Genomic DNA, 26,652 nt, shown 5'->3' on the forward strand with positions numbered 1-26,652 from the left:
TCTCACAGAAACCACGGTAAATTTGCAAAAATTCAGTCGAGTCTTTCACAATCTTTATTAGAAATTACGAATGGGTCGTTTCGAACATGATACAAATTCCTATTGTTCTATTCGAGGATGTTTATCGGTGATTTTAAGGCAACAGTTTTCTATCGAACGTACGTTGTGCCCACCGACAATAAAATGGCCCCGTGTAAAAGGATCCATTGGTCTATCTGTTCAGATGTTCGCGGTTCCTGTGATCGTAACGTTCTTAGCGATAATAAAACCCCGTAGGCTGTGTATATGGGTTTCGCGTCTCACCGCGGCCATGATTTGTTTACTGCCGACTAAGGTACAGTCTCGCACCCTTAAACCATCGTCCTTGATCCAGATACGGGCCCCCATGTGCGTCACGTATCTACGCCACGACCTTGTCGAAATAATGTCTCACGCAAGTGGGTGGTCCGTTCTTTTTCTTTGTTTCTTTTAGCGCGTGTATAGGTCTCTCGGACTCCCACCGCGTGAATCCTTTCTCGACTGCGTCGTAACACTGTCGTCCTACCCCAAATACACGAGGGGGTGAAAATCAATACCCGACCTCCGTCGTTGCCCGTGTGCATTCACACCCTTTCAGGGGTGTGCTCGCTCACGCGGCGCAATACGCGCCTGTTATTAAACCGCGATTCCCTGCCGACTCTATTCTACCTAGCAATATTTTCAAAGGAATCGCAGGCTCGTTTAATCCGAACTGCATCGGCACGCCTGCAGACGCCCGCGATACGAAGCTACGAAACTTCCTGTCGAATCGTTTGTTCGTCGATAAACAATAATAACGAGATAGCGATGGAAATATATTGACAATAGGATCAAATCCGTCTTGAAAAATATTGATAACGGGTGTGGGCCTTGGGAGTCACGTTGTGTTTTTTAGTTAATATTCCCAACTGAATCAAAACAACGATAAACAAAGATAAACGATGGAAATGGATGTTTTCGAACGATATCGAGCGGTGATTTAATCTTCCTAGTTTCCCGCGAAAGCGCGCACAATGCGTTTGATCGCGGGAAATCGCGTGACGGATTACAAATTGATTCGACGACGCGGTTACGCGAACGGTGTAAATTTGCCCAATAACGCGTGCAATTATATTTCGCGCCGCAAGGTCGCGTGGGCAGTGGGCCTGTGAAATTAATACCCCGACGCCCGAGAGAAAATTAATTTAGTAACCGTAGAACCGCGGTAACGCGTGACCCGCGAGAATGGCTTCCGCGCGTACGCGATAACGCAAATTAACGAGACGAAAGACGAATATTAACATAACGAGCTACCGATTACGTTTAAAATAGATTTTGTGACCTGTAGCATGCGAGATCCGCTTCGAGGTTTGATCGATTACCTTTATACACGTATGGCCCTGTTTGACTTTGTTTTCGCAATTTAATTTCTCTCTGTTGTTTTAAAAAGACCAAGAGTCGTATTTCGCCGCTTCGGGATAGGTTACATATGTGTTCTCGAAAGAGCGCGGTTGGTAACCCTAATTTCGAGAGCCCGTGCGAGCGGAGGAAGAAAAGGATGACTAGCAAAATAGAGGCCCGCGTGGTTCCCCTCCGGAGCTCGGTAAGTGGCGGTGCTTCGAAACGAGCAACCATAACGTAGTCACCCCATTATACGTCGGTTACCAGTACCTGCCGGGTCCTTTTTGGGAGGGGGGGCATCGGGGGAGGGGGATGGTGCCGAAAAAAACACCGCCAGCGAAGGGGTTAATTTGCGACCGGCACGGTCCCGAACGTTTCCGTGTCGAAAACGAGAGGCTGCGTGGAATATCGCCGCGGTGCTCGTGACTGCGTTGCGTATTTTTTAAAATAGGGTGAGCAAAGAGGGGGCGGAGGGAAGGGTGGTCTTTTTACGTCTGACTCTTTCGCGCAACCTTTCATCGCAGCGGGCACGAGCTCGAGGAAGGTAGCCCATAAAAAGCCTCTTTGCTCTGTCTCCGTCGTCTCTTTCTCTCTCTCTCTCTCTCTCTCTCTCTCTCTTTTCCATCGTCCACGGCGAAGCTCGCGTTATTTATTCCTCTTGCAAACGCAGAAAAGGGCCACGCTTTATTAGAAGCAACAATGGACACGGAGCAGCGGCCACGACCCCGCAGGTTTATAGCCGTGCGGGATAAGCCCGCCGCGCGCGCGTTTGGATTCCTTTCATTCCCGGCCGCGAGACGAATCGCACGCGACGGATTTTCCCAGCGCGTGAAAAGACGGTTCGCGTTTTACGACTCACCATCCGGGCCCTCGAGATAACTAAAAAGCGAATTTTCTACGCGACTTTTTGCCCCGTAGTCTTCCGTTGTCGTCGCCTGATCGCGCGATAAGCTCTCAAGCGGCCCATACGCGCCCCCAGGTTTACCCGCGAATTTGATCGACATGGTCTTCTCACGTATGTTAAAAGGCGACCAACTTTTATTCGAGGAACGTTAAAAATCAGTATATTTAATTCTAATAATCCCTGTTAGCGAGGGTGAACCCATTGCAAGTATTTCTAACGCGGATCGATGCAACTTAGTGAGGCAGCGCCCCGTGTTCCGGTGGGTCGTTTTATGGTTCTTCCATATCGTCGATCCCCGTCGGTTTTTGATTTAAATAATACCTGGGATTGGTCTAATAGAAACTCGAGGTAGTGGGAGACGATCAATACCTTTAGCCAGTATCCACGGCTGTTTGCGTGCATATACGCGGGAGAAACCGCACTCGAACCCTCGAAATTCTGCTTGGGAACTCTACCATGGCAACGTGTCGAGTAACAACCCTCTTACGGCTAAACGCGAGCGAGACGATTAGCTGTTTCGCGAATTTTCGGTCAATTCGATCCTTTGGAATATTCGAAGAGAGTTTTCGAACTGTCTGAAGCGTCTTGGAAGCTTTCGGTTCGACGAGCCGAAACGTCTGAATAGTGAAAGACCCCGGGCTTCCAGTTCGACGAAGTCCCTTTCACGCGCCGCGGATACAAAGTTCGCGTTATAGATAAGGATAAGCAGCTATTCCGAGTGCTGATCGATCTCTGCGGATACGACTTTCTACCTCGTTTAGTCTTCTCACGAACTTCTATCGAGTATCGATACAGTCGTAATAGTTTCTATACTTACACACTATGTATTTATTTATTTTTCGAAAGAAAGACAAATACAATTAAGCTAATACTAGCTTTAGAGAATTTATCAATTTCACAAAAATCATAAATATATGTTAAGTTCAGTTAAATTTCTGTCGTAGCAGGTTTCCCTTTAAGAATTAATTTTTTTTATCCGCGCAACGAAAATGCGTTCTGACAGCGAACGTGTGTACGGACTGTGTGGTCATCGTTGATCGACGTTCAAAGACCACCAAAACCTGCAAGACTTTTTTGTGCATTCAAACTCTCGTTAAAAGCCCACCCAGCCTCAAGGTTCCCCTGCACACTGGCCCCCGGAAGGTCTTCCAGTTTCGAATAATCTCCACGGTCGTGACGTTCGATTCGAACCCCTTCGGCTCTATCATCCAACCCTCTCTCGCGTCGAGGGGCGGCCAAGCCCTTTCTGCGCGCTACGAATCGTAGAATGCAAGGTTGCCTTTTGCGCGTCGAATACTGATATGCAGCGGCCCTCCCTCCGCCCCGCGCTTACGTCGCTTTTAAAACCGGGGATTGCTGGCGTGAATTGGAAATCATGGCCGGGGCTCTCTGTTCCGTTCCCTTTCTAGCGCCGTGTCCTGACGGGAATCGAGGGAGAACTCGCTCGCTTTCGCATCGCTGAAATCGCCCCACGACCCTCTTTCTCTCTCTCTCTTCCATTCGTTGAAGCATGATCGCGGGTTATTATTTCTCTCCGTTCTGTAACTCTTGTTTATGCGAGATGAGCCTCGAGCACACTGCAACCGTGGACCAAAACACGTTTGGGTATCGATTAATCCCTTGGGCGGTCTTCTGTGTTTTATAATACACTGACTACGAAACAAAAATATTTTGTTCAGGAAAGAAACACAAACGTACTGATACGAATGCCATTATAGTTATGTCCATAATTGCATTCGTTCCTAATTAAATAAGGATAGAAATGTTTAATTTACTCCAAATTTCGAGGAGTCCCATCGTTAGTAAGAGATCGTCGGATTCATTTCATCCCCATTCGAGTAGATTAAATCCTCGATCTCTCTTCTGCATCGTTCCACTGCGATTGATTTATATTCGCGTTACGTGGGTGGTGTACCGACACCTATGACGATTACGGGTGCAATTCCAAGACGCCGGGACAAAAGGGAGGCCGGCAGTCCTTTAAAGAAGGAAATATTGCGATTCCAGCGGATCGCAACGTTCCGTGCGCGACACCGATGATCTCTAAACGGTGTAGTTAAGACCGAACAATAAATCGGGACGAAAGGAGCGATGGAAATGGGAAAGTGGCGTGCCAGGGTGCAGTTACTCCTCGCGTTCGTTTCGGGGTGTGGCCCCGAGAGTCTGGTTCGTGTGTTTGTTCGAGGCTGTCTATCGTTCGATCCCTATCCTGCAAGTGCGCCGAACTCGTTAAACCTCGTCCGCGAGCTGAATTTGGGCACTCTCGCTATCGCGTGATTTCTTAAATTCTGTTCCAGAGAGTTAAACTTATACAACACAGGTGTACAAATATTTTTTATTCGAAGATAGACCATATTTTAAATCAGTTTTGTCAGCTTTTCGTGCCAAACGCTCCCACCGAGTGCGTCGGTCTTCTTTGATCGTGTCGCAGCCGCGTTTGGTTTGCAACTCCAGATACAAAGTACCGTCGCGCCTTTGCGGCGCCGAACGATGCCTCGAATATTCGTTCGTATTGTTAGTAAGTCCATCGCGGTAGATCCTTTATAGACTTCAGTTCGAAGTACGCAGTTTTTCTGGACCTTTGTAGTCGCCGCTACAAATGACGATCTTTTGTAACTTTGTAACGTAGATCCTTCGATGATACGCGCATTGAAATTAAAACAAAGTCTGGCGATAGAATCGACGTAACAAAAATATTTTGCACGACGACGTTAGGCGTGGCCGGAGAGTTAGCGAAGAATCGTCGGGGAACGAGGCCGAGGAAATGTGGTTAAAAGGTAGCGAAGCTTGGCTACCTTTTGACGACGGCGCAGGAAAATATTTTGTTCCTGGCCACGAAAGCAGAAGCCTCCTCGACTCGCGAGAGTACCGTGTGCCGTCGGTAGAGTTCTGAATGGCACTCGTGGCCGAGGGAGCGGAGATTAATTAAAAGGACGACGTCGAAAACCTTTTGCACGCGGTTCAACCGTTTCTGCATCGCGGGTACCACACAACCCCCTTTGGCCCGACTCCTTTTCCCATCCTGTCCGTCTTCTCTTCCTCCTTCGCCGTCTCGTTTCGTCGATTCGATGGACGTTGATTCCCAATGAACTGACGCTGATATACGGCATCGGGCTCAACCACTCGGAGCTAATAGGAAACGCCAGACGGAATTTATTGTGCATCGTGTACCGCTAGATATCGATGTCACCGGCCTTCTTCTTCCTCCTCGGTCTCCTCATCGTCGGAGAAACACCGGTGTACAAGAGTATAAGGAGAGATATCGAGAGTTTGACCGTGTGTCGACTTTTTCCCGCGGCCAGGGAAATCGATTCCGACGGTAGCCACTGGGCCAGTTTGTTCAACAGTATCGTTAATCAGTATAATTGATCCGTGTTTCAAGAAACATTTTGAAAGTCCGCGTTAACGCAAAATTATATAATTTTAGCAAATTGAATCTAGTTTTGTGCAATGCTGCAGTCGAAGGAAAAATTGGATTTGCAAAATTGGTAACTGTCGTGCGTTTGGGGCTGGTCCCGGGATTAGGCGATATTGGCTGGTGGCGTATCGGTGCAGGACGACCCCTAAAGCCAGCGAATTTCTCCACGGGCGTAGCAAGAACCGTGTTATTCCTAAGATAGTTTCCAAGTAATATAATCCCGACGCGTTGCGCCCCTCGCCGGCGGCGGCGTTGATTAAATTCAGAGCTAGCGGGAAACGATGGACGCGGAAGTTCGGTCGGTCGAGTTTCTCGCCAGTTTCGGGGGCTGGCTTTCCTAATTTCGTTACGTCGTAACCGAGAACCACGCCGCGTTTCGTAACCGTGTTTCGATCGGCCCCGGCCTCCTCTTCCTTGCAGTTTCCGGTCCAAGTTTGATTGAATTCCGGATATCTCACTGCGAAGACGATCCGCGGGAGATTATACGCAAATACAAATTCATCGACGCGCCTCACGGTCGCCGAAAGGCTGTCGATTACGCGATCCCTTGTCTCTCGAGACCACGCTCTGGTTCTTGGTACCAAGAATATGCAAACCAGGAAATTTATAGCAAGGTTGAGGACTGTACGATTGTCATTCTTTACGTAATCCTCCTACTTACAGGGTAGATTTCTTTAAAGGTTAAAATTTCACTGCTTCTATGGAGATCTTTGAATATTAATGTAAGGTTTATTAAATAATGTTTATATTATCTCCATCAGTTTTGTAATTGGGCATTAGTTACTATATTTTAAAAAGTCTGTAATACGTGTACCAAAGCCGAGCGTTTAAATTGAACGTAGCGCTTGGATATTTTTCTCCGAAACTATTTCGAATTATTACGTAACGTTCGACGAAGACACATTGGTCGTAAGTGATTTCAGATACCGAAGGCGTCGCCGAGACCGTACAATTATAGTCGAGGGTCATTGCGCCGGCTCCTGGAATGAAAATTTCTCGCCGCGGCGTTCGCTGGATTTTATCGATATAAATCACGCCCACGTACCGGAGGGATGCTAATTTACGGGTAGCAATTATTAAGAGATTTCGCGTGGGCTTTTGAACGCACGTGCGTTGTTCCGAGTTGCATATTCGAGCCGCTGGCAGGCTAGAGCCGCGAGAAAACGAGTCGCTCGTTCGAGGGTGCGTTCTTTTTCTCCCTTTCCCTCTTCGTCGCTCTCTCTCTCTCTCTCTCTCTCTGCGTCCCTGCTTTTATTCTTTTTTCCCTTTTTGTTCCCCGATGGGTACATTTTGTGTGTTAACCCTCGTTCCAGGCCCGACTCGCGACGCGCACAATGGAGCTTTGCATTAAAGGTCATTAGCTTAAACGTTCGACTTCCTGTTACGCAACCACGCGCAATTCACCGGCCCGTTGCTCGCGAGCGAGCGCATTTCAGACAGAAATAATTGTGTCGATTTTTACGTTCGGTTACCCCTTTTCCCTCCTGCCCGTTTTTCTCCGTTTCCTTTGGCGCCCCGTTCGTTCGAGGAAATCTCGGTGAAACGTTCCTACGAAACACAGGTTCAACCCTTTCAGCCACCACTACGTTTCCAGTATTTCTTTCCACACGTGCTTGTCGATTAAATCGTGACAAACTTATCTTTACTGGAGGAACAAATTTTTTATCGTCTCGCAGGTTGTGGATGTAGAATTATATTAGAATTAAAGAGGTACAATAGCCACGACTATTATAAAAAATAATAATAATAGCAATAGGTTCTTTGAAGCGGGGAGTATCTTCTGTGGCTCGACTGGACCGTCCTTGAAATTTATCCCTGAATTCGGGATAAGTCTCGTGCCTCCCTCGAGATCCAGACCTGCCTCAATCGGATCGATGCAAGATAGCCCCACGCTTTTCTCGCCCCCACGTGACGCACAACTATTTTTGGCCCTGAACTTGACGTACGTAAACGGTCGCTCTGGCTCTTTTCATGGTCGTGAGAGAGAAAGAGGGACGACTTAAAGCGTTCGACCTAAACTTTCGCGATAAATTCCCGGTTCTAACTTCGTCCATGGTCAGAAGCGTGCTAGTATTCGATTGGGAACAATAACATTCGACTATACTACTTTGCCCTATAGCAAAATTCGCAAATAGATTGTCGATGGAATTCGAGCTTAATATTATTGATTTAAAACGATGTAACTTGAATACAACCAATTTGACCAGAATTATTTTTGGTTTGAATTTTAAGTACTTGTACCACACTGCAAACAACATTTAACGTATGTAATATTCATTAAACATAACGAAAGTGTAAGAGGAGCATATATTTTGACATAAAATTATTTTTAATTAATATTTTATATCCGGATAAGCCTGGTACTTGCGATGGAATATGTTGTACGGTAGCAGCAGTCGAGATTAACGACGTTCGGGTTGATTTATATTCGCAGTGGGATTAGTTACTAATCCGACGCGGTTTCTAATACACCGAAACGAATTAGACGCGATCGATTCTCTCGATCGTTTCTCGATGGGTTCGTAGCGTCTTCGTTTCCGAGACATCGTTCATGCCGAGTGACGCTGATTACTAATAACCGACGGGAAGCATCGCGAACGACAGACGCCGCAACTTTCTCTTCATTTTCGTCGTCGTGGAACGGCGAGTAACGAAGTAACCTTTCAACTTCGTACGGGAATTACGGGACGATAATACGAAACGATTTTATCCTTTCTTCGCGTGGCCATCAATTCGAGAACCGACAGCTCTCGTGCCTCGATGGATATTCCATTTCATCGTCATTTTTCATCGAGGAGGGCTTCGAAGGCTCGAACCGGACGGAGCTCGAGTGGAACGGGAGATTTCACCGATTCTCCAATACAGTTTCCCTTTATACTCGGATCCAAAAGAACAATATTACAAAATTACTGCACATCGTCTGATATCTTCTTTACTCCGTAACAAAATTTGTATTTATTTTATTTGGCTAATTGGAAATAATTGGAGCTTTGGAATCCCTCCAATCGCGGTCGTTGATCCACCGAAACGGGGAGATTAATGTTTCGGGGACGTTCTCGATCGCATTTCTTGCGGTCTAGGTCGCATGTTCCGGGGTCCGTCGTTTCCGGAATTTCATTTCCGCGCGCATTTTGACAAATCGCCACGTCGACTCGGAAGGCGAGCCCCACGGGGTAAGAAAACAATAATCTGTTTGGGGGGTCGGGAAGGGGGAAGCGTCGAGTAGCGAGTCTCGCGATAATCGTCGAGACAAATGTCGCTCTTCCTGCGGCCATCGTGGCCCAACTCGTCCGTCACGAGCAAAAAGAAACCGCGAGACCGACGAAAAGGGGAACGTCCACCGACTCTGGACGAAAGTAATGGCCCCGTTTCCGCTCGACTTCTGTCTATTCGCGTACCAATACATATTCACAGATCTTACAATCTACACGATTCAGCCCTTAACGATCCATCAAGCTACCTTTTATACGAAGAGAAATTACGTACTAAAATTTTTTATATCAAATATAGAATAAAAGATATTTATAAATATTTATCCCAATAAGTAAAAGTGTGTAACGAAATAGAAGGAACAATTATTCGCAGAATGTTTCGGAATCAAATTAATATTTTTGTTTCGCGTGTGACCCGACGTTTTAACTGCGAGCAGGGTCGATAGCTCGGTAAATGAACTGTTCGTGCTCCGAGTGCGAATTACAAATATTGAATCCATGCCAGCAGTCGGTTTCGAAACATTGCGTTTAAGCGATTCGAACGTATAAACATCGAGTCAAAATAGTAATTTTCTCGCTGGCCGTCTGCAAACGAATCGATTTAACCTACCCTAATTCTGCGTGGATGTGACTTCGGGTCACGTATCAAGCTCCACCAGCTCCCAAACTCTGTAAGTAAATTTAAAGTCATCGTACAAATTTGTATAATTATTTCTCGACTCGGAGCAAATAGAATTTCCTTTATTAATATCGAAATGTATGAAACAACGATGCTACAAATGTGTCTCGTGGTCTGTGGCAAAGTTCGCTTTTGCTTGCACGGTGCCATAAACTAATATTCATACGCAGACAAATGCCTGGCGAAACATTTTTTTCAATTATTCCCCGTCTCGACGATCCTCTAGCAGACGATTGGAGATTATTCTCATGAAACGTAGTTTGCCATTCGATACCCTGTCCAATCGTGTAATCTCCGATTACGCATCGGATATTGAAATTCATGGAACATTACCAGCATGATCTCCCGAGCGGATTATCCGTTTTCCGGAAAGAAAGGAAAGCATTTATTCTCGCTAGATCGATATTTTCCTCTTTTGGTCTCGCGCGTGATTCTTCTAAATTCTCCAAGAACCCCCAAATCTATTTTACTTTCGTAAATTTCTCTCGATTTAATTCGAAGTGACCGCAGTCTTTTCTAGCAAATTGCAGGGGCGACTTTTCGCGGCGTTCAATCGCTCGTGGAAAGCGGATGTCTGCGAATTTTTGTACTTGTAAATGTAATTTCGTCTAACGCCAGGGCGGCCGGTGCTCTTCCTTCTGATTGCGATTAATTCGCGCGGACCGCCGTCGAGCAGAAATAAACGTGGCCGAGAGTGGTCGTTTCGAGTCGACGCTGACCATAAAAGTTTCCGCGCTAGTGGCCAGGAAAAATGTTAATTTCTGTCTTTACGCGCTGCTGCTGGAACTCGGACTTGTGGTTTAATTAAAATTTCTGAACGTCGGTCGCCCGGGCTTTCGCGTTGAATAATATACGAAACGTACGGTCGTTTTCGTTCGAGGAGTCGATCTGAAAGAACGGATCGACCCTGAAGGGCGTGGCAGCCATTGCTCTTCCATTTCATTTCTTTTTATTATCATTTATTAACTCAGAGTTTTCCAGAAACGATTTTGCTTCCAAAAAATCGGGGTGATCAATTGTATCGGCTGAAAGAATGCTCGATGAATCGAACGCGATCGCTTTTGATCGACGGTTGTGCGAATGCACGATGGAGCGGTGGACGCGTTGGGCAAATATCGCCCCCGGTATCTTTGAAATCTGACTAAAATAAAAACGAGCCGTGCGAACGCGAACTCGAACTCGAACTCGCGCGCGAAGCGTTACAAAATCACCGTTCCAATGGTTGCCCGGGGGATATTTGATCGCTCTCGAACGTCGTGCGATCACCGATCGAGTCCGAAACTCCGCTGGCTGAGATCGAACACAGCGACTGGCGTGTACCGCTTTCAATTACAACTTTTCAATTTTCTCGCCGCGTCTCGGGCTTCTCTTGCCGCGGTTTCTTGCGTCATTCGACGGGGAGAAAGCGTGTGCGTGGATATACTGGCTGTTTCATAACGCGCGCGATACTTGGACGGGTGGACGATCAATGGCAAAACGATTGTGAGCGTCCCTGATCGAATCTGGTGTTTCGTGACTCTCCTAAGAATAAGAAAATTGTACCTAATCCAAACCTTCGAAGATTAAGAGAGGTCCAGGACTGCTTCGAGTTGACTCGAGTTTATTATTTGAGTTATCGGGGCTTCACGAAGGAAAAGGAATAAAGCTTCGAGTTATGGAGGTCCAACTGTAATTCGAACGAGCCGTAGGGAGATAACTGCTATTAAATATCAGCCACCCCCATGTATCACTGTATCACCAAATCAACTAATTCTACGGGCATAATAATTTCTTTAAATCTTGTTGTTGGTTTCGGAAAATAAACAAGGTAAAATTACAGGTTTCCACGAACTGTTTACCACCGTTTTGACCACCGAAATGGATACCACGCGTTACGAAACACTTCGTGCGTGTATCTGGTTCGCACATAGCCGGTGTCTCGATTGCATTATGTCAGCTTTCCGGGGCGAGCGTTATCCTGATCCGGTCGACGGCATCCCAGGGATCGACGACCAGAGGGCTCCTCCGTTCCTCGACTCCTGGCGACGCATAAATTCTCCATTTTTTTCGCCCACATCGCACCCCGTTTTTTCTCCGGGTCGCCGCGCTGCGCCGACGAGAAAATGGAAATAAAATCCCGTTATGGAAATGGCGACGGGGGGGCATTGGCTTTCTCGATGCCCGCCACGATATACGCTTTCGACGAATACGATTGCTCCTCCATGACCGGCGCGATTGTTTTCCCGGCGAATCCGTAGCTTTTTAGGGAAACGATCCGATTACGCCACCGACGTTTACTGTTCTCCGTGACCTCGATTCCGGTGCCATTTCTCCCCTCTATTAAGTATGCGTGCCATTTTACTTAAGGAATTTGGCACCCTATCTTGGAAAACTTATTTCTCTTTATCAGTCCTTCAATTTTGACAAAATCGGTCCAAAAATTATTATGCCTAGATACATACGTGATTGTCGAAATATTGCAATACGAGTAAGAAAGAAAATGTAATTTAACGGTTAACTGATCAATATTATTTCTAAAATTCTATAGGCACTATCCTTCGATAGATTTAATAAAAATAGACAAACGACGAGACGAAAAGAGTGGCGGAGTTAAATATCAATGATTCCCAAACTGGGTGATCGCTTCTTAATTGGTCGTCGAAGAATTTTTCGCGAATAAATTCCGTGGTTTGATTACTTTTTCATCGGCGACAGATGATCGTTTGTTGAAAAATGGAGGCACGGGAAGATCTGGGTAATTGGTCGAGTGGAGTCTCCGTGTCTGCGTGCATCGTTTCAGGTTTCCACCCCGTGTTGGTATTCCGCGTAATTATCGAGGAACGGAACGGAGAAACGTATTATCGCGAGACACGCGCTTCCCAGTCGGTCGTATTACTTTCCCTTTCTTCACTCTCTCCCTATACCTTTCCCTTTGTCCCAGTGTCTTTGTCCGGGCCGACGTCTGTACCCGTCGGCTTTTTCCTTACCGTCGTCGTCTGTTCTCCCCCAGGAAAACCTGCAGAGGGGCCCTGATAGAGAAATAGTTGGAATACGAGACGTTACGCGCGGTGATTTGCTTCTTCTCGGCGATGCATCGATTTGTCTACCGTTTTTCCCTCCATTCCTCGCCCCCACGATCGTCGCCTGCCCGTCCACGGGGAACCATAGAATATTTCCTCGCAGACGCCTTCTCGATGCTTTCGCCGGGGAAGAGCTTATCCCAGAGTATGACGTTCTACCTGTATCGACGACAAATTAAATCGAAAATGGAGTCATAGTGTCCCCTCTTCGTACAATCAAATTGGGATTACCAAATTTCACGAGCAGAGGTTATCAATTCTCCAAAGTTTTTTTCAATTAACGATTAATATTTTATTTCACGCTTCAAACTTGTTCTCGGTCGAAAACTCCCCCTTTGGCGTCTACCACGAAACACAGAGTCTCCGGAGAGTCGCTTTACAAACGTTTCGAACACCGTTCTTGGGAGTTTCATTAACGGCTGACTATGAATTATTAACTGTAAACGTAATCGCCTACGGCAGCAGAAATAGATTGATTGTTTGATAGCGGCAAGATAGGGTTCCCATTGGGGGATCCGGTGAACCGAAACGCCCCACGGTCGAGCGGTTCGGGGGGAGGACGGTGGCTCGCGAAAAGTTGGTAGATTTATTATGCCATTATTTCGGCCGATAGGCGGGCGGTAAGGAACGTTTATGGGTACGAACGGCGAAATTTGCCTGCGGGAGGTCAATATAAACGTCCCCCGGTCGACGGCGCGGGAGAAGAGAACCCAGTTTTCCCTCCCCTTTCCCGCGCACGCACTGTCTGCGAGAGAAAAGCGTGTTCCGATAAACGTTCCCACGACGCCGCCAGACCAGACGCGTCTCTGAACTCTCCTGCGAGCGTACGCGCCGGAACGACGACCTTTCGATCCTTTTTCCCCGGTTAAAGGCCGATTCGCACCACGGTAAAACTCCGTTTACGAGGCCGTTGCCAGATTCCCCTTTTGTTTTCCCATCAAATTACAAAAATCTACACCTTCTCTATTTCGTTTGGGCTCTGGCGGCTCGTTCGATCCGTTATTGGCTCTTTTCTGATATTTTTACACGCTGATATCAATCCCTTACTGTACAATGACGAATCTGACTCGTTAGAAGGTCAAGTCTTATACAGGGTGTTCGGCCACCCCTAGGAAAAATTTTAATGGGGGATTCTAGAGGCCAAAATAAAACGAAAATCAAGAATACCAATTTGTTGATGGAGGCTTCGTTAAAAAGTTACTAACGTTTCATGTTCCGCTCGTACTGAATTTTTTTCTCAAAAATACGCAGGATTTCGGGGGTATGTCTATTCACCAAAAATGATTGTAATTGACTCCTCCAACTAAATATAATTTTTTTACAACGATTTGAAACTTTTCAATTTCGTCGAAAAATTTGTCTACCTGTTCGAATTCTTTTCACGAAAGTGCGTAGGATTTCGAGGGTATGTCTATTCACCAAAAATGATTGTAATTGACATCTGCAGCTAAAAATAATTTTTTTAGAACGATTTCAAATTTTTTTTTTCGCCGAAAAATATAGGCACCTGTCGATTCAGGAGAAGCATTATAAACTTAATATTTCTTGAAATCGATGAAAAAATTTGTGTACTTTAAAGAGCTACTCGGGGTCGAGAGAGTTTCTTGGATTTGACATTCAAGCGTTACACGCACGCGTGTAGAAACTGTGATGGAAATTGCGTCCGAGGAAAAGGGCAGATCTTTTGTTCGATAGCGCCTCGCTGGAAGAATAGAGAGAGGACCATGTTCCTGGTAATTGTGAAACTTCTTTTCCCTCGATTTAACTATATATCGCAGTTCACCGTTTTCGAATCGTGTCCTTTCGACATATTTTACCTTCTTTGTCTATAAATTATACCAGTATTTCTCAAATTGTAGCTAGGTAGATTCTCTAAAAAAATTGATACAAGCAAATACCGATTAGCGGTAAAAGGTCCCTCACCTTCGGAACAGGGCGGTCGAAAGTTTCTTTCGGCGGTTCGAAGTTTTGTTTAAGTTTGCGATTAGTGTGTCCGTGGGTGTAAGTATCTTGGGAACTATGACACGTTGTTCGTTCCCGTATTAACACTTTGACTGTCACCCATATTTGGACAACGCGTTAGTTTGTATAGGGGCTCCATTATTCGTTCGTGACCGACTGCTGTATTTACTCGATTAGGTCTTCCGGACGATTCTTTGGTTTTATTCCCAAGCAAATTTATTTTTATAATTACGTACACATGCTTAAAATTACTCCTCGTTCCGTCGACGGTTTCAACATACTTGATATGTATTTGGTTTTGGTGCCGAGAACACACGTTGTCTGGTTTAATATTTAGTTACATAGAACCCTCGGATATCTGGACGAATAAATCTTTTTCCCAGAACTAAATAAATTAATTTCACAATTTTATCATCGATGGGTTTCGTATCAACGGTTTCGAATTCCCCGCGAAGTTTCGAGATCGTAACCTCGTCTGGGCGCGTCAAGGCAGAATTCAGCCCGCGAATTTTCATTATTTTCCGCGCGAGGGGCCGTTTGCGGACGGCGACGGCGAGCTTGGAAGTTTTGCCTGTATAGTGCGCATTGTCCGGGACCAGGGAATGGCATCCTATTAAAGTCCCCTACCAAGACGAAGGTGGCCCATTCCCTCCTCCCTCGATCCAAGTGCCAGAGATAGTCGAGGAGCCTGGACCCAAGCGTCTCTCAGGTACACCCGTTCCTCATCGCGGCTTCGCTCCTACTTCGCCAAGCCCGATGTTCGTTCCTTCCACGCTGGAACCCAGTTTAAATTACCGACATTCGCGAAATTAGATTCTAACCGAGTTACAGGCGGACAATTGCTTTCGCGCGAACCCCCGAACAGCAGGAAACCGATTAATCGCGATCATCGAGACGCATCACGGAGTTTCCCTAAGATGAACTTCGTTAAGCCTCGGTCGGTTCTATTAAAATAAATTCTGAAACTGCAGCGAGTTAAAATGGTATCGTTCAATTTCAATCTGTCTTCCGCGCCCTTTCGGAACAAGCCGATTCTCGAGATCGTAAATTGAAAGGGTAACCGGATCTTCTGGGATCCATCATCGTCGACGCGATTGTGAAACCTCGACGGATCCCAGGATTTTGTCCGTCCACGAGACTAATCCCGCTCGGTCGAGCCGGGCAAACGATGCAATTTGAAGTTGAGCCCGAAAACGAGGCGGAATTATGAAGGAAAGCACGGACTGATAATCGCCCGCGGCGGCGAATGTCAAGGGCAAAGGGTGGCGTGCCGTCAGCAGGGGGTTGGAAACGCGCGTTCGGCGATGGCTTGGGTGGGTGGCGATGTCGGTGGTCGATATTGGAAGCGGAGCCAGGATCAGCCAAATTTACGGTTTCCAGGCTGGAGCGGGTTGGTACAGCGAAATCGTTGCTGTTTACCCGGGAAACTTTTCACCCGAGAAGCTCTCGCGTCGGTAGAGCCAGCGACGAGATTCGCGGCCAAGGAAACTTCCACCGTGCTCTCTTTAAGGGAGGAGTTGCCACGGAGCAGAAAGAAACGCGTCAGGACCGCAACGCGAACGATAAATCGTCTTTATTCGAACTTCCTCGAGCGTGAGTTTTCAAAGAATACAACTCCTTTGTTATTCTTCTCTTCGTTAAGTTTCCTCCGGCGTGGGAGTTTTTCGCTCGCAGGGGGCGAGAGAGACGTCAGGGTGAAAAGTCGCGCCTAAATCTCTCGGTAAGTCTCTCGCCTCGTTTATCAACGAAGAAAGGGACGCTCCCGAGCACGCGACACGAGCTAAACCCAAGATGTCGTCGTAGTTTTTCGTCGCTAAGACAGCGTCCAGGATCGTCCGACCCGTCGTAAAGATCCTTGGAACGGCTGTACCGACTAACCCTTTTGGTTATCCGGTGCGGTTCGCGGACAGGGGAGATCCTACGGGCGTTATCCTTCGTCCCTCGATGGACCCAGACATCCGACGGGATAACACCGTTGCGAACCGGCAGAGCCCCGGTGACATTAACGCGGCCCCTGGCACTTTGAGTCTTGAATATCAACGACATTAGCCGCAACCCCTGGCAACTTGATGGCCAAGAACGGCATCTGAATGCCTAAACCCGTGGGTATTCCGCTAGGGGATGATGAGTGGGATAGGATCTCTGCTGCGCAGTTGCTATCCTCGAAGATAGTTCGAATCGAACTGACCGCGACGGTCGATCGGCTGCATACTAAATCCATCCATCTGGGCATTCGTGAGTGGTCGGAAGGTTCGAATTAGGGCCACTGGTAATAGTAAATTCATGGGTTTTAGTCTCGGAACTAGCGAGAGCATTTTTCGAAATTTTTATTATTGCACTTTGTTCTTCTCAAAACACTCGTCAACTTTTATTTGAAACATTTTTTTGTCGGGTTAGTGTAAATGCCTTAAAAAGCGTTAAAGTAAATGACAAAATAAAGGTAGAAAACAGCATAAGTAATAATAGCTGTTATGTTCATCGCATAGGGGATGAAGAAATGCCCTTTAAAATGAGCGTTCGTACAAGCCGATGGCGTAATTAGTTCCGAAGATATAGCGATTTTAGTTTCAAGTCGATGCGGTGGCTAGTTCCGGAGATATAAGGGTTCGAAGCATTTGTTTACGTTTCATCGATTACGCCACGCGACCATTGACGGCCGTGCTCGTAGTAAATAGTAAATTCTTGGAAATGCTACGTTGCTTACGAAGTTAGGGTAGGTCAGCACGATGCACGTGCGAGAGAGGTCCGACGCGCTAGATGGAGACAGAGATAGTAGAATTCGAAAAAACACACTTCTCTATACACGACGATATCTCGAAAACGAAAAGTCGGATCGACAAAAACCAAAAGCCATTTCAAAGAGGAAGGTTTGCCACTGCCAATGGTGGCTTAATTATCGATAAAGAGCGAGTAGGTTCAGAACTGCACGCATTTCAAATTTTAATAGTTTCAATACGCGTTAATAAGCTTTTCTAACACGGAAAGAGACATGCCGGAGTTACAAATAAAGTTACGTCTTTCTTTAAACGATGATATCTTCGAAACGGAAAGTCGTATCGACATAAACAAAAACCAATTCAGAGAGGAAGCTTTAAACTGTACGCGTGCGAAGTTTTACCAGTTTTAATACGCGTTTTTAGACTCTGCGACTGGAGTAAGCCTTCTCGCGCGTTATTACGTTGCGAAACGAAAATGTTCTTCTTCGGAAGTAACTGTTTTCAATCTACGGAACTCCGCGTTTCCGAATAGGGGCACTCGTGGTAGCAACCCCTCGCAGGTTGCAAACTCGGCGACAGATTAGCGAGCCCTGACGAGGAACGCCATTGGCAGAGGTCGTTACGATTCTCCGCGGTACCGTTCAAGTTCCTCTTGCTCGGGATCAAGAGGTTGGCCTCTTGATGCCGGCGAGAAGGGGAATCCCGTTGGAGAACTTTTAGAGTTTCACGTGAAAGGAGGTGGTTGGTTCGTCGTTGCCGCGTTACTCGGCGATGTAGTTCGGAGAAGCCAACCAAACCAACGACCAACGAAGTCGTTCGCGAGGGAAGCTAAAGCCGAGGGAACAGCCTCGTCGGTTGCTTTAAGCTCGCGGAGACGCTCCACGCCCATCGATTCTCGTTTCGTTTTACTTTTCGATTCGTATCCGATCCCCATCGCTCGAGTTTACCGGTTAATTCGAACTCGAGGGTCTTAACTCCTTGTTTTCTCACTATCGAGCGTGGAACATCAATGTGACTAACATTCATAGTATTTGTAATATTTTTTTTCTTTTTTTGAAGTATTCATTTTTCAAAGTTTTTTGTAACGGTTCTCTGTTGGCTTTCAGCCAATTGGCAGAGTCTGAACGTACTTTCCGACGCGCGAGAAACGCATCGCATGTGAATGGCGCACAGTTCCAAATTAAATCGTAAGACAACGAATTAACCGGCGTCGATTGTCATGGTGGTCGCTGAATGATCACTTCTCGAAACGTTTCTTTAAACGATTCGCGTCGAATGAATTCCCGATACTTTTGTAAACGTTTAAGTAACGCTTTGTTGGGAATGCTTGCAAAATAACAAGTACATCGTTGAATTATTGATTACGGTAAATCGTTTTGTCGTGTCGGTAGCTCGGCGTCGGACGGTGACGCAATGAAAGCGTACCAGATGTTCGCGAATGCCGGAGAAAGAAATCGATAACCATCTATCGACGATCGCGAAATCTGTCGTTGCAATTGCATCCCTTCCCGATTTCGATTCGACGCGTGCCAGGCCATCCGCGGAACTCTCTCTCTCTCTCCACCCCCGTCTCTGCAACCTGGCGTCCTCGGTAGATTCGTTCGGTCTCTCCTGCGGGAACCAATCTCAATTTCCCTGGAGTACTCGGCCTGCGGAATACCCTGCTTTTCCTCCCGACCTTCTCTTTCCCTTTCCATTTCCCTTTCTTGATGTCCGTCTTTTATCGCCTGTCCGTTCGAATTCGATGGCCATGGTCGTTTCTCGAGCTTCGTTAACCGCATCGTGCTCCAATCTACGCTCAATGTTAATTAACGAAACAAGTATTTGGTACAGTAATGATTCGCGTCCGAGATTCGTTTCAAGAATCACTATTCTTGATCGTTTCGATAATAACGACAGAACTTAGCCGCGAAGGGATGAATCGACGATAGACCGGAAACGGACGGTGCGTCGTACGACTTCTGGCAGACGCGTCACGCGATCACGCGAGATCGCGACGAATCGATCGTCCCGTCGAAACGGGGCGGTCATGCAGCGACGCGGCGTCGCGATGATTCGAGCATGGAACGTCGTCGTCGTAAGTCATTACCGTCGTAGAAACAATCATCCCCCGGCAGTCGGGAGTTTCCCGCGGCCCTAAAAAGATCAGGACCTAGGATCACCCCTCGAGAACGAGACGAGACGCGGCAAAGGAGGTCACCCTCGTCGTGGTAAGATTCGGGGCCGCGGGGGTGTGGGCCTCCCTCGATCGAAGGGTCTCGTCTCGTCTCGTCTCGGGGTACGTTCGCGGCTCGTCTGGAAAATCTGGCAACGCGCTGACACATCCACGAGGTGTTCCCGAGGTGACGTTACACAAATTAGCGACCTTTATACCGCCCTCTCCGCTTTAAGTCTACGGAGTGGCGAGGTTGGTCGCGGGGGGTTGGCCGCGGGAATCAATGGCGCAGCTGACGAGCGTTTGGCTGCGCATGTGCGCAGACAATTCTATCGACCGTCGCTGCAGCACAGACACGGCCTACCCCTTCCAACCCCTCCGGGCCAGGCTGATCCCTAGCAGAACTCGGCGGCCGGGGGTGGCTTGTTTCTGGGAAGATACGACCGAGTCGCGCGCGTGTGCGCCACGTCGATGGCAAGGGGAGGAAAGGGGTGAGGTTTGGAGCATCGGCTGCGACGGCGCTGCAACGCTCCGCGGCCTTGACTCCGCTGACGTCGCCAACTTTCCCCGATGATCCAGCGCAGACACCCCGGCGACGCCACCGGATCTCAACCCCCTCTGCGTTTCTCCGTTTTTCGCATCCCTGCACCACCCAAGCCGCCGGGATATGTGTCTCTCCGCGCTTCTGCCCCCTCCCCCCTCCTGTGCCCCTCCTCACGCGAATTCTTTCCTCGTTGGCGGAGGACGCGCCACGGCACCCTCCTGCCATGGGATCGCCCGGTCCTCATAACCCATTTCGGACTGGAAACAGCTACGGGGAACCGCGGTGGAAGTCGGTCGATCGGAGGAGGGCTCTGGCCCACCCCCGTTCGACCCATCGACTGCGCGATCCTCGTACCACGGCCACGGGAAAGTAATTCCGAAGAACGATTACCCTCGATTTCTGCGCCATTTACTCTGGAACATGGTCGTCTTTAACGATCATCGTCGACCGAAAGCGACGCACGGGGTCGACCCACGCATCGGCCACGAGCGAAACGCATCGATTACCATATTCGTTCGAATTGAGTCATCGATCAGGCCGCTCAGCAGACGCCACTGCGCTACTATCGAACAAATTATCGGCTCCCAGTCCTTTACGGCTTCGAAACATTACGTGGCAAACTTTCCCTCCTCCTTTATTCTCTATCGACGGTCGATGAAATTACAAAATTTGTTACCTTCTGCAGAATTGCTATGGTGGTAATTCTAAAATGGAATAGTTGCATCTACGAATTCAATACAAACACAATATTCCTATCCATTTCACTCTACTCAACTCTTACAATTTTTAATATTTTTGCACGAGAACAATCGTGGATGCTCTGGAAACTTAGAGCCTATTAGACACGTAACCAATCGGTTCGTTCGACGTCGCGACGCTCGCGATCCTGCAGGTCCAGCCGTGCTGGAGGGTGGGCGACCCGTAACCTTTGACACGAGCGGTCTCGAGATTACGTCGAAGTATCCGCGTCGAGAAAAGACGAAGAAACTCCGTTTGAAGTCACCTTCGGTGGCCGGGGATAGAAACACACCCGGAGAAAGTTTTAAAGCTTGCCTCGATACGGCCGACTTTAAGACCTTTCTTTCCCCGCGCGTTTCAGCACGTTCTTCCGACGTTCTCCACCCACGCGACGACCGTAATCGAGGGGTGTGGCGCGAGAACAGCGAGCAAAGGTGTATTTTGCGCCGGATCGTTTGGTTTTTCTGCCCCGTATCTTAAGTAATGACTCCCGGTGAAGAAGCGCCCGTCGCGTTTTACAGCCTGTGTCGGAAGCAACAGGACTCGATTTTCTTCGCCTCTTTACCGGTTAACACGTCGACTACCGCGTCACCCATATCTGGACTCTCCAGCAAGGAACTGAACAAATTAATTCCCAAGCTTGGATATTAAGAAAAATACATTTGGACAGGACTTGGAGAATTACGATCGCATAGAAACATTACAGCAAGCGTTGGATTTAATAGTTCTCAATTTGCTTGGCAATCAACGTGTTAAGGATATTCCTCGATTGAGGACTCGTCGAGACAAATTCCAGGACGACGCTAACGAAGGATATCGATCGACCTAACATCGTGTTCACCGGGCTTCTAATTTCCAAAGGGGACTAGGTCTATCGAGAAACGGTGCAATTCGGAATTTTTCAGCCCTTCACTAGAATTTCGAAGCAAAGGAAACCTAGAAGTCGAAGGTTTCCAGGGGGTGAAAAGCGACAGGATCCTGGTAGGACGAAAGATGCGAGCGGATCCTCGGCGTGGAAAAAAGCGCGGCGCGAAAAGTTGCCGGGAGGTTTTACCCTCGTGATGGTCGAACCCCGTAAACGGGGAGTCATCAGGCAGACAGTGTCGCGGGCCTGGAGCTCATACATCAACTTAATACGCGGTTGACGTCCCGCAACACTCCCTCGGCGCGCGTCGACGACAAACCGAAAGACGGAGAGAGACGGAGAGCTCGTCGCGCACAATGGCTTCCGGTTCTCCTGAGAGAAAGCAGAGAGATCCAGGAGACGTTAGAGGGTAACGGCTGCTGGTGTACAGGCGGGCCCTGTCCTTTTGTGACCGCGTGCACGCGCGTTTCTGCTGCAACGGAAAGCCAGCCCGGCGGTAATCGAGGGAACGGGAGGGTAGGAGGGAACATTGTGCCCTAATCACGCTATTGTCTGGCCGGTGATAGTTGACAGTCCGCGTCGAGGATGACGGAAACGGCGAAAAGCATCGTTAACCGGCGACGATGCGAGAGAACGCGTTGAGGGCTAAAATTGCCTTGGAGGGTTGCGTCTCTGATTACGAGCCTCGCCGCGCGGAAATACGACCCTGACGCCTGCGACGAAACTCGAGAATACGGTCCCCGGGTGATTATGCGCGAAAAAGTCGAATAAAATTGTCTAAGTGGAATAAGTACGCAGTAAACGGACGCGGCAGGGAAATCGTATTCGATCCGACAGATTGTCTAGTTCGATTATCTGGGAAACGAAGCATTATACGATGAGATTTTATCGTACTTGTTCGACCTAATTTTTTTAGCGAAGATGAATGAGTATTGTATCTTATAATAATCTGTAAAATATTTACACAAGGTGAACGCACGCTTACTTTTTGTATAATAATCTAAATCATAGAATAAGAGCAGTTGTGTCGATGAAATTGTGCGAGGGGAAAGTGAAAAATATAATAATTACACGTCGAAATTTAAATATGGCTTGGCGATGCGCAGCAGCTGCGAGAATCGTCATTTGCAGAAGATTCTCCCTCCGTTCGGCGTCCAAGTGCCATCGGCTAATCAGCTCCCCAAACAGAGACCGAAGCTAATCTTCCCCGTCTCATCAGGGTCGGGCCACGCGAGAGAAACACGGAGAAGGCGGAGGAGCGAACATCCCCTTGATGCACGACGTTGTTTGATGGAAGTGGCTGGCCGGGGTTGGACGTAAATCGCGCGAAAGGCAACCTTACTATTTTTGTAAACCGTCCTACGTAGTGTTGAAACCTGCAAACTCGAGCTCGACGGCATTTCATTCAAGTTAGCGGTCTTAACAAAGAAAACGGAATCTGCAGACACTTTGATAAGCAGATCTTCTCTGTGATTCTTAAAATGAACATTGCATCGTTGGCAGGTTCACCTTTTCTGAAGATCTCAGTTGGTTCATTTTAAGAATCATTACTGTATAATCGATTCGATTCCATAAATATTACAACTCGAACTCCGACGAAGGAAAGACACAGTCTTTTGTTCGGATAAAACGTTTCCCTGCATCTTCTTTGAAGATCCGAGAAGAAAAGAAAGTTGCGCGAACAGGAGGGATCCCCGTCGATCCCGAGATGTACGATGCAACATAACTCGTGTCTTCTCAAGAGAGAAGATATTACTTCGGGCCAAGTGAGATCGTTGGCTTTTCTTGGAGCGAAGAGAAGGCTTGGCGGGCGCGTTAGGGTTTCGGGCCGGGGTTGCGCAACGCGAACGTCCGCTGCCAAGTTGGCACGGTCTACGAAAAATAAGACCGGGAAGAGAGAGTCGGAGAAAGCGGGAGAGCCAACGAGAAGAGGCTAGCGTTTTTGCGCGAAATCTCATCCTCCTGGATTTCGGCTCCGAACTCGCGAGACGTCGCTCTCTTCTAGTCTCGACGCTTCGATCCGACGCCGTCGCGAGGGTATATCGGTCACGGTTAATGTTTTCCCCTGAAAAATTGTGAATTATGGAACCACTGTTTCCATTTCTTCGAAAAATTAATTCTCAAGATTGGATGTTAAAGAGAGTAAATCCAGGTAGGGCTCAATTTTAACGAGGCTGCAAAAATAAGTTCCACGACGATAGTCTCCAATTGTCTAAAGAGAATGGGGTCTGTCTTGGAAAGTTAACTTGTTAAATGTTCTGGAAACAGAGGCCACGATTCGACCATGATGTAATACGTCTTTTTCATGAGATAAAACGAGATAAAATTGTCCATGGGATGCCTCGATCGTTGAAACCCGAGGTAACCGTGCAGAGAGCAGCGTCCGGGAGCGGAGGTGGAGGACGCGTGCCGCGACGATCCCCGGGCGTCTCGACCCCTTTCTTCTGGATGCCTTTGCTCTCGCGATCTATCATCGGGATCGCGGACTCCTCCGGTCTGACTTCATCCAATCTCGTCGGTTATACGGTGCCGCTATCGCGAGTTGGTGGCATACTGTAATGAAGATTTATAGCTGGCTTACCGAAGGGGTGGGATCATCGGGATGGCTTATTGCCGTCCTCGGAAAGTTTTCAAGGTTTAAGCACCCGCGTCTCTCCCACCCCCTTTTGCTCGACAGTCAATGTCCTCGGGGGACCGTGATCCCCGGGTAGGGGGGTGGGAGGGGTCGGGACGAAGGGGGTGCAGGACAACACCGGTATATTAAACTTTTTATAGAGAGACAGGGGAGGGAGAGAAGCGGGTAAGAGGATTCTGTCATATTAAAATGCTCTCTCGGTCGCAGCAAAAGCTCCACCGCTCTCGACTCTCGAGAGGATACGGCTTTTGCTATCCTCTCACCTGCCCTGCTCTTTTCTCCCCCTCGATCCTCGATAACCGCCCAAGTTCTCCCGGAGTCCCCGTGAGTTTCGGCGACTTCGGCTATTATTGCCACGGGAAGAATGCAAGCTTCTGCCATTAAATAAGATAGTTTATTGCCTCCGCGGCGCGGAACAGCTTTGAACTCCCCGCGGCCGTGCATACATATATACGCGATGATCGAAGCAAAAGTGGAGAACTGGTCGACCGTGCTTCTATATATGCGATACGTGTCGCGCCGCGTCCCGGCAAGTAGGAAAAATCGCTTTTACCGGGACGACGGGGGCTTTGCGGATTTTTACCGCTCGTCTCGACGGTTATCGAGCCTCCAATGATCTTTTATCGACGACGCGACGCCGGCCCGTGTTACCGCTAAGCGATTTTCATCGGCAGGAAACGGGTCTCGAATAATTCTACGGATTAGAAACGTCGGAATTTCTTCGGAGGAAAATAATATTTGAAACCTGACGTTACACAAAATTGAAATGGCCAATTTCCGGAAGCACATTGTCTTGTAAAGTTCCAAGATTTAGAAACGTAAAATTAATCTTTGTCGATTAACTTGTGTAATGATTCGTAAGTGAACGAAACAAACAGAGTGTTTGTACGCCCAAGACTCGTTTTATTCGAAACTTTTCGAATCTTCGGAGGTTTCGATAGCGTCCAAGCGAATCTCGCGGTAGAACAACACACACAGGTATCCGCGACCTGAAGTTTTATCGTCGTCGTATCCTAACCCGCGCGACGAAACGCGAGTAGCGCGCGGCAGCCGTGTTTTCGCTCGTATGATTAGATCTAACTCGCTATTGAATTTCACGTTCGCGACTCTAGATCTTGAGCCGTCTCTCCGCTCTCTTTTCTCGCGCACGACCGACATAAATTTCCATTATCGGTTTACTTTGTATCCGGCCCAGACGCGCTTATTGTCTGCCAACTTCAATATTCCGAGCGCGTCGGTGTGGTTCTGCCTTTTCCGATTTCCTCCGCGCCGATTCTTCGTCTCCCCAACGTTTTGCTCGATTCTATATTTTATTACTCGCTAAGACGACGAAAACCCATTATTTTTTCATAATCTTAAAATACAGAGGCAGAAAACGGAAAGTATTTACACGATAGTATTTTAATCGAAGCAACAGAGTTTGAGATGGGAATTTTGCATCGTAAGTCGCGGTGCAAATTATCATATAAATTACGTATTCGTTCGGTTCTATAAAAAGTCTGTGTAAATAATGAAAGTGTCGCTCAAGGTTCTTCCAGAAGTGGACCCAGAACCGTGGCCATTTAATACCATCGATCAATTTTATGTATATTACTGTGTATTTTTATTATGCAACCGCAAGTTAGTCCACAGATAATAACAAAATACCAAAGAGTAAAAAATCTGATAACGCCAAAAGATCACGAGGGACCTCGTGTTTTCTGCACGATTGGCTGAACACCGATCACGAGATGTCTCGTGCTCGTCGTGTTAACTGCAAACAATATTGATTACCCGGTGACAAGTGAGAGGTAAATATTTTCAGTTTGCCCGACGAGCCCACGCGGAGAATTTTGTTCCATCGCCCGTAAAAACCAATCCGTTAACGAATAATAATTGTTGCGTTACGAGGCAAACGGAAATTAAATCTTATGTCACTCGATAAGAGGATTTCTTGTTTTCTCGCAACAAGTTTGACAAACTGTATCCTTAAAAAATTAGAGAGGGCTCCGATAGCGATTCCAGTCACCGAGGATTTCCGGGGGCGAAGAGGCGGATAAGAAAAGATCAGGAACGATAGGGGATTAGCGGGATAACAAGAGGCGTTGGTTCGAATCGAGTCGAAGACGTGTAACGAAAAGGAATTCGAATGGTCCAAGATGCCGGGTCCATAATGGAGCGTAACGCGCGATCGAGAGAACGGCATCGTTCGATGAAACTACCGCAGAATTATCCGGGAACCGATCGTTGCCGCGATTGCGCCAGCCCGGGGATCGAGCGTTTGATTAAAATTCACCGAGCCGCGTAATCTATAACGGACGACTATGGGAGATATCCCATCTTGGCGCCGCGCCGTGTACCGGCGGGAAGAAATCCGGCTTTAAAGG

General features: G+C 47.7%; 1 protein-coding gene across 1 annotated transcript in view; it reads left to right on the plus strand.

Annotated features, from left to right (window-relative positions):
- The window catches only part of LOC122394878 (headcase protein-like), a 169,214-nt gene that overhangs the window by 27,847 nt on the left and 114,715 nt on the right, over positions 1 to 26,652 (plus strand). The window lies entirely within an intron of this gene.

The sequence above is a fragment of the Colletes gigas genome, unplaced genomic scaffold (genome assembly GCF_013123115.1).
Source record: "Colletes gigas isolate AHSC1104 unplaced genomic scaffold, ASM1312311v1 Colletes_gigas_Sc00004, whole genome shotgun sequence".
In the NCBI taxonomy this organism is placed as follows: domain Eukaryota; kingdom Metazoa; phylum Arthropoda; class Insecta; order Hymenoptera; family Colletidae; genus Colletes; species Colletes gigas.